Genomic DNA, 14,468 nt, shown 5'->3' with positions numbered 1-14,468 from the left:
TCTACCCTCAGCGTACATGAGCACCTGCATTTGAAGAAGGTGAGTGACAGCGCCTCTCCTGAGAGGCCAGCTGGGAGCATCGACCTCGGTATCCTGGAGACAGCAGAAGACTCCAAAGGGAGTGAAAGAGGTGCCATTTACTAGCTCACCCAGACTTCTAGAGGTCATCTTGGCCAAGGACTACACAACAGAGGACTATGCTGGGCAGGCTCTCCGCTCAACTCCTATACTGCCATACCTAGATACACAGCCTCCCCTAAAGACCTGATCCCAGCTTCCATCTCTCTCCCTAGCCCTAAGCCAGCCAAGAGCTGCTGACAGTGAGAATGACAATGAGAGAGAGAAAGTGTGTGTGTGTGTGTGTGTGTGTGTGTGTGTGTGTGTGTGTGTGCGTGCGTGCGTGCAAATGCATGTGTGTTTTTGGAGACAGGGTATAACACATATCCAGATAGCCTCAAGACTAGCCTCAGACAAAGGGTAGATAGGTGGGAAGATGGGAGGATAAGTGAATAGATAGGAAATGAATAAGTAGGAGGGTGGAGAGGAGGATCGATGGATGGATGGATGGATGGATGGATGGATGGATGGATGGATGGATGTGTGGGTAGGTGAATGGATGACTGAATAGACAGGTATGTGGTTAGATAGGGAAGGGTGGCTGGATGGCTAAAAGTGAGGGAGTGTGAAAGTGTGCGTGGGTAACTAACGTTCTGTTACAATGGAATTCTTTTGTCTTATGTCAAAGGCATGTGTTCAGCCATGCACAATGGTCCAAGTCTGTAATTCCAGTACTCAGCTGAGGCAAGAAGACTGCTTGAAGTTCAAGGCTAATCTGAGCTCCATGAAATCTGTCTCAAAACCAATCACATGGAGGCCAGGGAGACAGGTCAGCATGTTAGGGCACTTGCTGTGAAGCCTAATGACCCCAGTTAAGTATCTGGGATTCACATGGTGAAAGGAAAAAATCAACTCCCCATAGGTTGTCTTCTGAATTCCAGATGCAAGTTGTGGCATGGACAGGCCCACAAATATGCAGGTGTATGGTCACACATATAATAAATAAATGTGGAAAAAAACCGAAGCAGATGTCAGTGACAATAACGAAGGTGTGTGCTTTTCCCTATTCTATGCTGTGCTATAGACAGGCACTAGCCTTAAACATAGAGGGCACCCAGTGAATGCCCTCTGAGTAAGCCGCATATTAGCTCTTCTAGGACTGCACACCACCACAGAGCCCAGTTTCTCTCCCAGGCCCAGAGGGAGGAGCAGTTTTGTTCAATGTTTCTCAGCAAGTCAGGGGCAAAGTGGGCTGGACTGGGCTCCCCATTTTCTCCATTGTCATTGCTTGCAAGACTGAAAAATCCCTGAAGACATCCTAGAGGACTGTTCTCAGTGGTCTTAGATGACCTGTGCTGCCTGGGTGGATTTGTCAAAGCACTTCTCTGCCCAGGACTGGAAAGACTTGGGGAGCAATGTGGGGGGCCAGTTCCAAGAAGGGCACCATTTAGCTTCCGAAAGGCTGAGTGGTTGGGAGAAGCTTAAGGCGTGTATGGGTAAGAGGGCACTGCAGAGGGTCACCAGGCAAGAGAAATACAGAGAATGCGCTGCTAGGATCCATGGAGATGCTGGAGGCCTCTGTCTGGGCAGGGTGCTCAGGAGATGGATTGAACCTACCTTGCTCTGAAGGGCAAATAGGGATGGGAGTACAAAGGATTCTGTGGAAAAGGGGGGTCATCTCAGGGTGGTGGCAGGGGGGTGGGAGCAAGCTCTCCAGACAAATCAAATCTTATCTAGAAGGGAAAGCTAAACTAGGGAGGTAGCGAACAGTTCCAGGGCCATTCCAGGCCCCAGAGCTTTCACTGGTCTCTAGATGGAAGGTGCTTCCTGGAAATAGAAACAGGGACCTCAAAGTGAAGAATCAGGAGGGGAGCCAGTCTTGCCCAAAGAAGAGAGAAAGAGGAGGCTGTGTGAACCAATTTCCTAAAACTGTCCTGAAGGGTTGGAGAGCACAAAAGCTCTCTCTTCTGCTCCATGCCCCCACGCCTACCCCAGGACACAGAGAAGGATGCTGAGGATGCTGTGAAGGGCATGCTTACGTCAAAGACCAGGCAGATGTCGGGTGAGTGCCCTCCAGTCTTTCCAAGCAGAACAAAGCTTGTTTGGCTTTAGCATCTGCCAATGCACCCCTTCCCTCTCTAGCAGCCCCTGCAGTAAGGGTGATCTCAGAAAGGGGAGGGTCTGAGACAGAAGACTTGGGGGACTTCCTCTAAGTGGAAGGGTGCTAAGGGTGCAGGTGTGGCCTAGAGATATGTCTCTGCATCTTTTTTTTTTTTTTTTGGTTTTTCGAGACAGGGTTTCTCTGTAGCTTTGGAGCCTGTCCTGGAACTAGCTCTTGTAGACCAGGCTGGTCTCGAACTCACAGAGATCTGCCTGGCTCTCTGCAGCTTTGCAAACACCAAAGTGAGAACTAGATCACTAGCCAAGGGAAGGGCTGGCAGCCAAAGCCAAAGTTTCCTCTTAACCCTTTTCTCAACAGGAATCGCATCAAGGTATGGGGGTCGGTGGCACCATTGGTATCTGCAGAAGAAGCCAGACTCAGGCTGATGTAGTTAGTGGGCATGACTATAAATAGTGAAGGGGAGCCTCAAATAGAAGTGGTGGAGTGAGTCCCCGAAAGGTTGGTGGGGAGGAGATTGGACCTAAGGACCTGACTCCAGAGGAGGCAACAAAGCCATTTCTGGGTCCTCAGTCTCCCACTGTCCCTCAGTCCGATAAAGTGTCAGCTCCTAGAAACATTTCAGGGAAGAGGGTAAAGTCAGGGGCTCTTCCCATGCATACTAGGATGGTAGCTCACAACACTACCTTGGGACTGGGAAGGGTCAGGGAGGTGGGGACCTGTGTTCCTCCAAGCTCATCTCCCACAGTGGCTCCTGGCCTTCGGCTTTCCTGGATAGCAGCCTCCACTCCTGACGACTGAAGGGCTAAGTAGAAAGAGAGAAACTGCCCTATCTCTCCGTCTTTTTCTAGTCAAGTCCTTGAATTTGACTCCTCCCACACCTCTTAGGCACACTCAGTAAGGTCCAGATGGATTGGCACTCCACTTTCCCAGAGTCTGGCAAGTCAAGTCTCTTCCCTGACTGCCTTGATCTCCTCCCTCAGAGCCTCCCCTAGGTCAGATGTGGATCTTAGACAAGAGTCTGGGTGAGACAGCCCACACATCCAAGAGGACACTTGGAGCCAATGGAAACCCAGGCATAAACTTTAGGCACCAGGTGTCTGTCCTACTTGCTCAGGCTCCTCCCCATGTCTTGTCTGCTCACAAAAGCTTTGGGCACCTAGGCCCAGGACAAGCACCAGCAGGCAGCAAGCATTGAGTAGCCACACTAGGCTGAGTCCTGGAAAGAGAGACCCCTACAGCCAGTTGATAACTTCAGTCCAAGTTCTCACTGAGGACTTACCCAATTCTTCGCTCTCTGCTGATGGTCACCGGTGGAGAAGGAAAGATGGGGCTGGTAAGACCTTTCAACATGAGTCAGCACTAATCTGAACCACAGGATTTAGGATCAAGGGCCAAGTAGGATCAAGTGGGAAGTGGAGAGGGGAGTTTGGACCCCATCCCTCCCTTGGCCAGTGACTAGCGCTCCCCTCCCAACAAATTCTGCATTCTGGCATGGGTAGAGCTGGGAGGGGGGGAGCGCGCTTCTCTACCAGTGGGGTAGGCACGGTCTGGAAGGACCTTGCAGGAAGTCCGCGGCCGCTGGGCATCTGCCTGGTCAAGAGGTGCCCACAATAGCAGTGGCTAGCTAAGGAAAAGCGAGTGAGTGTGCCCCAGGGAAGAGCTTCCTCCCGGAGCCCCAGATGGTGCATAACAGCGGGCTCAGTGAGTGCTCTGGGGCTAGAAGGCTTGGCACTGTGAGTGCAATGCCCTCAGGCGTACAAGGCCCGCCCTTTCTCCGCGGTGAGCGCTGCTGCGCTGGAGCTCCACCTGAGCTCCCAAGAGCCCAGAGACGAGAAAGCACGGGTGCGTTGAGAACCTGCTCGCTCTGGGGTCTGCACCTAGCGCAGCTCGAGATCCTTGCACTAGTTGGGAAAATGGTTGCCTGCGTTTCTCCTCACACAACCTGTCCTTACTAGGATGGTAAGGCAGTGCCTGTGGGTGACCTACCGCTCCCCTTCCCTCCAACCTGGAGCCAGGAAGGCTGCGAGCAGCCCGCTAGCGCCACCTGCTGCCCGCGTCTGAGCGGACGAGGGCTGACTCTGGTACGTGGGTAATAGTCATTTCTACTCAGTGAGACCCACAGATCTGATCTTCAAACTAATAGGAACACTTGACCAAGACTTCCGAGGTCTCCAGCCTCGCCTTCTTCCTACTTTTTGTCTGATGCCCTCCCCTTGGCCTGTCTGCAGCCTCAATTGTGCTGGCATCCTGCACCTGCACCTGCTGTTGGCTGTCTGGCTTCCCTCAGAAAGGTCAGCCACACCCATGGTTTCAACCGTCATCTGCCCCATTGTTCCTCGAATCAGATTTCCTCCTGGACTTTCAGACCTGGAAATGCTGAGCTCACCTGGATGGTTTTACCACCATCACTCTATTTGCCCAGCCGCCCCTATCAATCCTCCCACTCCCAGACTATCTGCAATTCCTTCCAGAAGGTGCCTCTCTCCCTAGCCTGGCACACCCATTCCCTGCCCAGAGGAAGGTGCTGCCAGGTTCAAGACTTCATTTAAACCCCTCCATACTGAGTGGACAAGTCTTGGGGTTCACATTCAAGTCTTGGGGTGGGAGTCTGTTTCCACCTGTCATACCCAAAAAAAGCCTGCCTGGCATTTGAGAGTTTCCCTCTAAGGTACTGTGTGTTTCCTGGGACTTCTGTAACAAGTCTCATGAACTGGGTGACTTATACAACTGGAGTTTCTTTCTGAATTCTGACTAGAAGTCAGAAATCAATTTGCTTAGTGGATGGAGGAGTGCTGAGAGAGAAAACCCACGCTGGGCCTCTGTAGCTGCAGTGGGCTTCCAAAATCCATTAAGTCACCAGTCACTTGGGATTAACATTCCCACATATTCCAAAATGATGTTATCTTTTTATATCTTTTATATGGTTAAGGGCACAAGTTCAGTAAGATCACATTCTGAGGCCCCAGGCATTAGACCCAAATATTAATCTAGGGGGATACAACCTAACTAATAATAAGCTTTGGAGGGTGGCTACATGCACATTTTTTTTGTTTTGTTTTGTAGCTTTTTGAGACAGGATTTCTCTGTAGCTTTGGAGCCAGTCCTAGAACTTGCTCTGTAGACCAGGTTGGCCTCCAACTCACAGAGATCCGTCTGCCTCCCTAATACTGGGATTAAAGGTGTGCGCCGCCACGCCACCCAGCTCTTTTGTTTTGTTTTGTTTTGTTTTGTTTGTTTGTTTGATCACATGCACATTCTGTAGCTGTGGTCATGAAAGCCACCTGGACCGCTTGAACCGCTACTAGAGCTGATGGCAGCTGTGGGCAGGAGACTAAGGAAAGTCACTAGTGGTCATGCAGCCCAGTAAATTCCCATTTCAGCATTTCTGGAATGTTTATAAGTGCAGGTTCCTTGGGTCCCACCCAGAACTTCAGGTTGAAACCTAAGGAAAAGGGCCCAGGGATGTGTCTTCAGAGATTTCCCAGAGAGACCTTGCGTTTGTTGGTATCCACCCATTGGGTGGGGGTGGGAATGGACAAGAGTGAGCCCCAGTTGGTCAGTATGGAGAAAGGTAGTCTTCGGGCTTCCTCCAAGCCTTCTTCCTGCTCTCCTCTTAGTGGGTCACCTCCCAGAAATGCCTCAAATACCAGCTACTCAAGCTTGCTGAAGCACAGGCTATGCCGAGGTCAACACACTTAGCTGAAATACTGAGTGCCTCCCCTCCCTTGCCTACCCACCCTTGTGATAACTTGTTAACTTGATTGCAACTAGCAGCAACTAAGAGATAAGCCCCTGGGCAAGTCTGTGAAGGTATTTCCTGGAAGTATTCATCAAGGTGGGAAGATCCTACCCCAGGCTAGATGGACTCTCCAGCAGTAGCCCAGATTGAAAGATGACTGAGAAGAATGCAGTGTTGCTTTCGCCTGCATGCCTTTGCTCCTTGCTTATGAGTGCATTGACTATGCTGCTGCTGCTGTTGCCATCGCTGCCATCTTTGCTGCTATCAAAACCCAGTTACTTTTGCTTTCCGTTAAGGGTTGAAAGCTCTCCAGGAATCCTCCGGGCCTTCAGCACCAGATTTAAGCTGATGAGACTGGGGTCTCAGCCTGGTTATTGTTGGACTACCTCGTTCAGACTATACAAGTCAACCAAATAAATTCCCTTTGCAATTATATTTATTCTATATTTTATATTATATTTATTCTAATAATTAATATACTATATATAATAAACGTGCATTTTATTAATATGCTATATTTATTCTATCAATTCTGTTTCCTCTGGAGAACCCTGACTAATAAATAGAGCCTCTCAGCCTCATCACTGAATGAAGACAGAGGCAGAGGCTGAACTATGTGTGTGCAGCAGAGAAAAGCCAGGAGTCAGTGGGGCTAGGAAGAGGCCAATGTAGCCTCTTGATCTCATGCTTCTGGCTTCCAGGATCGGGAGAGAATCCATTTCTGTTGTCTGAAGTCAACAAGTTTGTGATCCTTTATAAGGCATTCTCAGGAAGCCCCACAATTCCCTACCAGTCACTTCAGGGTCTCTCCAACCCAGCATAAATTTGGAAGTGACAGCAAGTGTCTTGGGGGCAGCACAGCCTCTGAAGTTGAACCATAAAAAGCCTTCGGGGACAGAGACCTTGATGTGCGTCATGCTTCTTGAAGGGTCTACTACCTCTTTAGGTGGCTGCAGCTCCCTGTTCAATGGACAAGTTGTCTTTCAGGAAGCAGCGAGATGCTGACTGGCATGCTATCTCATTTGGACTTTGGCTGGCAGGAACTGTAATGAGCTTGTTATGGTTCCCTGTAGATACCAGACAAGCTCTCAGTGAACAGGGCCAGGAACAGCTCATGATGCAGGCCTCTGCTTCTGAGTTCCTGGGCAACATAACACAGTGTGGGGCCTGGGTGCAACCTCCCACTGTGCCACCTCAGCCAGGTATCTTGGCTGCACCTCTATGGAGTATAGTGCCAGGCTGCCCCAGGGCCTGCTTGTGATGCATTCACCAACTCTTAGTGAGCACTTGGAAACGATGACTATTCATGAGCCCACCCTGAGCTCTGGCTGCTCCAGAAGCAGAGCACCATGCCCCGTGATCCACAAAAGGGCTTACTTGTGCTCTGCAGAGGGTGACACAGGAGTCTTTAAAAACATCTCAGCCCTTCCTCCGCCACTGGGCAGAGATCCTGCTATCCAGTCTTCTCCTGTGGGTAGCCACCTCAACTGTCCTTTCGGGCCCGAGGAGGAGAGTCCTTCTGGAAAGCAGAATGGGATAAGAAGATGGAGACACATGATCTGGAATCCCAGCTCCCTTCCTGGGTCGACCTAGGTAAGCATCTCAGTCTCCACATGAGAATCACCACCATGAGATGCATGAGAATACAGTGGAGGCATAGCATGGGTTGCCAGGGGGACATCTGAGGTGCTGACTGAAGCCTTGGGAAAGCCAATGCCTGGCAGGGCTGCGATTGTCACAGACTATCGCAGTTGGGTCTGTCTCTTCACAACTCTTCCCCAAAACAGATCTCTGGACTTACAGAAGATGAAGTAAATACTGTCCTTCATGGGTGGTGAGGACAGAGGGGCCCTCTCTCCTGTCCAGCGGGCACTAGCAGCTGTGGGTGCCCTCAGCTTCACTTGGGACAGTCCCAAGCACAGAGCCAGCTCCCGAGGTAAGAGGGAGCCATTGTTCCCAGTCTCCCAAGGGCAGGAAAATGTGTGTCACATGGCCCACCCTGTGCCAAGCCCCCATCCATGAGGGTGGCAGTGAGGAAGGGAGGAGAAGATTTGTACCCCACATTGGCTGTGCCTCTGACTGGGGTGAGGCAGAACAGAGAGTGGGCCCCAGAAAAAGGAGTTGTGAGAAGGGAAGGGCCCAGAGAACTCAAGATATGTCTTAGAGTAGGGACGGGATCACCTTATCCTCTGAAAATCTGGCCACTCGATTTGTGTCGTTCCGAAAGGCTTCAACCCTCCACTCCACAGGAGGACAACTATCTGGGGTGGGGGTAGGAGACCCATAAGTCCTGACTTGAAGGGCTGCCTAGTATAGGGTGGAGACTAGTCCCTAGACAGCTGGAGATAATAGCTCCTCACGTCCTGACCCAGGGACCCCTCAAAACTGGACAGAAGGAAGGGATGTAGTAACAAAGGTAGGATCTAGGACGGAACTATGCTGTCAGTTCCCAAGGCTGCCATCACAATGTGCCACCAAACAAGTTGTTTAGAAGTGCAGGCACATGTCATCTTAGCTCTGAAGGCTTGAAGTCCTGTCTTCGGTGTCCTCAAGATTGGCCCTTCCTAGGTGTCTTAGGGTTTCTATTGCTGCAACGAAACACCATGACCAATAAGCAAGTTGGGAAGGAAAGGGTTTATTAGGCCTACACTTCTGCATTGCTGTTCATCACTGAAGGAAACCAGGACAGGAACTCAAACAGAGCAGAAACTGACACAGAGGCCATGGAGGGGAGCTGCTTACTGGATCGTTTCCCATGGCTTGATCAGCCAGCCTCTCAGGAACAACAGCCCAGCGATGGCACCACCCACCATGGGCTGGACCTTCCTCCATTATCATTAAATGAGAAAAATGCCTCACAGCCGGATCTCATGGAAGCATTTTCTCAGCTGAGGCTCCTTCCTCTGATGACTTTAGCTTGTGCTAAGTTGACACGCAAAATCACTAGGGCTGTGAAGAGTACCTGCAGTGGGTTCCTCTGTGCCTTGTAGGTGACTTTTATCACTCCTCTTTCTCTTCAGTGTCTGTCTGAATTTTCCCTTTATATAAGGACACTAGGTTAGGCCTCTCCACAGTGACCTCAGCTTCAGTGAATATATTTCCAGTTCCTGTTTCATATACAGTCATGAGTCGAGGTACTTGGGGTCAGGGTTTCTCAATTTCTTTTTTTGGAAGACATGCATCAATCTTTAACAACCAGCATTCTCTGCCTTTTGTGAGCAGTGGCTTTATTCTCCAGTGTGCCCATTACTTCCTGACATGTATATCCCTCCTCTTTCTCATCAGTTAGTACTTCTGCCAGCCAACTGCTCTTTCAAGGAACATTTGTGTGTATTTTTCCACTTCTGTTTTCCAAGCACCTTATAAATGCCTCGTGCATAGCTGGCACTCCAAACTTGTTAATAATGAATAGGTGGGTACAAAGAAGGAAAGGCTAAATAGAAAGCCCTATGTCCCATCTTCTAGGTAAAATGGTAAACCAGAACCAAAGCTCCATGTCCGGAGAAACCCAGAGGTGACTGTCGTTCTCCCAGTTCTGACAGACAGAGGGGGAGCGTCCAGCATTACAGTTTTACTCCTGTTTCCATCCCTGAACAGGACAGGGGATGTTGTTAATAAATGGGATTGTCGTAAACTGGAAGACATAAATGAATTTAATTGCAGCTGTTTCCCCATATGTGGGGATCATATTGGCACATCAATAGTTTTAACCCAGTAGTCCATAAATACATCTGTACATCTGAAGGGACTCTGGCAGGCCTTGCCCTTCCCCTATTCCCTCTGCCTTGCGGGAAAAAAAAAAAAAAAACCTGTTATATTACATTCCTAAAGCTGGGCACCCAGGTCTATTCTCTTATTTGACCACTTCCTCCTCCTGAGGCTGACCATCAATGTCCAGCTATCAAAAATACTGAAGTCCACAATCAAAAGACCCCCTGAGGCTGTCCTAATTAACATATCTAATCGAAATTAATCAAAATTAAACACCTCATCCTAACCCAGTGTTTTCCCTTTTACCTTTATAAACTGCCATTTGCTTAGGGCCACATCTGTCATTTCTTCCCAGAGGCAGTCCTTTGTCCCTCTAGGACAAATATCACTGTCCCCTTTCCCTTGTTCCCTTTCCCTTCTTCCTTGTCCTCTATCTCCTGTTTTTGTCTCTTATTCCCTATCCTTTGTCCGTCTGAGGCAAATAAATCTCCCTTGTGCTGAGAACTTGGTCTCGGGGTATCTTGTGCCAAATACTGGTCCCTTCAGCATCAGTGAGCTTTAAGTCAGTATTATAAAATATCGGACCCAGGTTAACTTTGTAAAGGAGGTTTGTTTAGCTCACAGTTTTGTGCAAACAACATGGTGCAGGCCCTGGTATGGATCCTTCTTGGCTATAGTGCCTCACAGTATACAGTAATGGTGGAAACATGTGTAGGAAAGGGTGACCAAATACCAAACCTAGTGGCATAGAGAGCTGGGAAGGGCCATGCTTGCTTCTTTTATAACAATTACCTTCAAGCAACTCCAAGAATTACCTTAGTCTTTTTCAGAGCAGGGGCCAAAGGAGCCCCCACCAAATGGCTCTTAAAAGTTCTGACACACCCCTCCCACCATCCTGGAAACTAAGTTTCTAACATTTTGACCCCCACTTCAATAAGTAGAGTGTGCCAGAAATAGCATGTCATCTCTTGGACAATAGATGAACTTCTTGTTACTACCACCTTGTCTCAGAAGTAAACCATTTCAAAGGCTGTTCTCCTCAAGTTATGTCCACAGAAACATGTCCCACCACGTTTAGGATGTCCCATGGGTAGACCCTACAGCTGAGGTACCAGTGAAAGGCTAGATGCTAATATAACACATGTCCTTACCAAAGGGCTCTATCTTGGCTTAGTCACTGCTCTATTGCTGTGAAGAGACACCACGACCAAGGCAACTCTTAAAAAAAAAGAAAGCATTTCATTGGGAGCTTGCTTACAGTTTCAGAGGTTTAGTTCATTATCTTCATGGCAGGGAGTATGGAGGCAGATGCTGGAGGAGAAGTTGAGAGCTACATCCTGATCTGTAGACAGAAAGAAGGAGAGCCTAGGCATGGCATGGGTTTTTGATACCTCAAAGTGCACCACCAATGACATGCCTACTCCAACACGGCCACACCATTCTAACAAGGCCACATTTCCTAATCCTTCTAATCTGTTTAAAGAGTTCCACTCCCTGGTGACTAAGTGTTCAAATAGATGAGCCCATGAGAGTCGTTCTTATTCAAACCAGGACAGTGTAACAAGTCTTTTCCTGCCCCACCAACCAGCTCCCAAAGAATGACATGGAGACTTACTATTAATTATGAAAGCTTGACCTTAGTTTAGGCTTGCCCCACTAGCTCTTTTAATGTAAATTAACCCATTTATTTTAATCTGCATTCTGTCACATGGCTCATTACCTCATCGCCCCCATACTGCTTATGCTGCTTCCTCCATGTCTGGCTGGCAACTCCACCTTCTCCTTCCCAGAGTTCTCTCTCTTCCCATAATAAGTCCCACCTATACCTCCTGCCTAGCTATTGACATTCAGTTTTTTTATTACACCAATCAAAGGAATGCATTTTCACACAGTGTACAATATCCCACAATACCACATATCCTAGGAAAGTTTAGGAACTCAGGTATAGGTGACATTTGGGGGCACCCATGGTTTGGGAATACCAAGACATCAGCTTTAACCAGATGTGATGGCTCATGACTGTAAACCCTAGCACTCAGGAGGCTAAGGCAGCTAGCTGGGTTGTTGCAAATTTGAGGCCAGCTTGGGCTCTGCAATGAATTCCAGAGTGAGACCCTGTCTCAAACACATAGACAATGTCTTCTGAATAGGACAGAGCCATTGCACTTATGAACATTCAGTACAAGATCAAGCCAGTCAACATTCCAGCATGGACAGGAGAAGGGCTCATGAGGCTGTATCCCTAGCTGAGGAGCTATTGGTAATTGGTGACTGCTGGGGAAGGAAGAACCATTTCCTTTGGGAGTATGGCTGCTGATAGGTTGCCCATGCTTAATGGATAGGCACACACTTGCCTGCAGTCAGCACTCAGTGTATATTTTTTAGAAGACATGAAGGTGAGGGGGGAAATATTAGAAGTGCTCTAAGGGATAGGGAGGGGAGGGAGGGGGGTTTTAGTCGAATATGAAGAAATTTTTTAGGTGTGTGAAATTGTCAAAGAATAAAACATCATTTTAAACAAAAACCACATATGCATGCACATACACAAAAAGCAAGCAACCAGATAAAAACATTACCTCTAAAGAGAATCATAAGCCATTCTTACAGTAGTGCAGGATTCTAATCTCAGCTACTTGGGAGACTGAAGTAAGAAGACAAAAAGTTCAAGGTCAACCTAGCCAACTCAACGAGACCCTATCTGAAAATAAAGAAGTCTGGGGATATAGCTCAGTGGTACAGTTCTTGCCTAGCATGAAGAAAACCCTAGGTTCAGGTCTTAGTACTACAAACAAAAGAGTGCTGCATGGTGGTTGAACATCTTACCACTAGGACATAGAACTCCCAATCAGATGGTCTGTAAGGTCCTGGTACAAGCATATGATCTGTATTTTCCCTTTGAACTGGGCTTGGGCATACCCTATAGTGCAGTATCATCCAGGGAAAAGAGGGCCAAGCTTGAACTTGGGGACTGTTGCACCAGCTAGTATGCTCAGGTACCGTACTCTCCCCTGCTTCCCACCTCCACAATTACCTCATACTTACACCACATTTGGTAGACACTTGTAAGATGTTTGTGTGATCTATAATGTTGTGGGCACAGGTGAAAAGCATATATGATGGTGGTCCCATAAGAGTTTAATGAAGCTGAAAACTGTTGTCTAGTGATGTTACATCTTACATAATCCATTACTTGTGCTTGCGATGGTGTTGGTACAAATTATCTGTTTAGATACACAGACTCTACTATGTTCCGGTTGCCTACAGTGCCGAGTAACATCTGTACAGATTTGTTTCTCAGGAGCAACACCTTACACCTTGTAGTCTGTGTGTAAAAGGCCACACAATCTAGGTCTGTGTATGGGATAAAATGGCCTAACAAGGAAATTCTCAGGATGTAACTCTATTATGAAGCAACACATTACTGAATTATTCTCATTACAATGAGAAGGAAATGGAGGGCTGGAGACCTTCCCAGGGGTTCACAGTGCTTGCTGCTCTTCCAGAAGACAGGAGTTCAGTTCTCAGCATTCACACTGGGGAGCTCACAACTACTTGTAACAAACTCCAGCTCCAGGGCATCTGATGATCTCTTCTCAAATGGCAAGCACGTGCACGTGCGTACGTGCACACACACAGAGACAGATGGTGGCAGTCAAAAGCAGGCTGGCTTACCAAGGACTGATGCTCCTCCGCAGCAGTGGACAAAGGAACATTGTAAGGCAACCAGCGGATGGTTGGCTAAAAGCAAGGTGGTTATGGGGTGGGGGAGTTATTCAGTATGACCATGGGCAGCCATGTGAATGGAAATGGAGGAGAGCACAGACCTGATTGCCTCCTGATATAATCTTGATTAGGTGACTTTCCTCTCTCTAGGTATTTCCTTCCTTACTGTTTCATCTCAGGTATCTGTTGGTTGTCACCAGCACCCATCCCCTCCAGGTGCCTATAAAGGAGGAATGGATGGGAAATCTCCCAGCATGCTGGAATGGTTCTTTTGGGAGGAGTGAGTACCATTTCAAGTACATATATATGTACAAGTATATGGCACTTGTTAGGCCATTTTATCCCATACACAGACCTAGATTGTGTGGCCTTTTACACACAGACTACAAGGTGTAAGGTGTTGCTCCTGAGAAACAAATCTGTACAGATGTTACTCGGCACTGTAGGCAACCGGAACATAGTAGAGTCTGTGTATCTAAACAGATAATTTGTACCAACACCATCGCAAGCACAAGTAATGGATTATGTAAGATGTAACATCGCTAGAGTGGGCAGATGGCCTGAAGGTATTATTGGTCTAGTGCCCACAATTCATGACACCCCACTGAAGACACTAGTGAACTGAGTTGTTGTGATCCCTCTGCTCAAGTGTGTGATCCTGGGAGCATCTCCACAGTGAAGAGGAGAATGGAGAGCCAGTCTTTCACAGTTACTCACTGAGTTCCTGATACTGGTCAGGCTCTGGAAAAACCTACCAATAGGACAGATATCCAGGACAATGAGGAGACTTGTGGCATCCTGGATGATAGTCACCCAAGAGCCAGAGGGTACAGCTCAAGGAGCAAGGGGACAAAAAGGGGACAAGCATGTCCACACGGGTGGACAGTTGGGGTGAAAAGGAACAGACAGCAAAGCAAGGGGACACAGAAGAGGCAATGTGGTCAGAACAGTTCAGGTAGAGGCACTAGGTGGGGCAAAGATGGCTGCAGGGTTAAGGTGGCTAACATGAGGGATATAAACAGTCAGGGATGAGGCTCTGCGGAGGAAGGGGCACATATTCGGGGATGCACTCTGGGGTTCAGAGTATTCCCAGTTCAGGGACACAGGGGTTCCAGG

Source organism: Alexandromys fortis, unplaced genomic scaffold, assembly GCF_014885135.2.
Source record: "Alexandromys fortis isolate MF-2015 unplaced genomic scaffold, M_Fortis_MF-2015_v1.1 scaffold_3, whole genome shotgun sequence".
NCBI lineage: Eukaryota > Metazoa > Chordata > Mammalia > Rodentia > Cricetidae > Alexandromys > Alexandromys fortis.
This window is presented reverse-complemented; position numbering follows the sequence as displayed.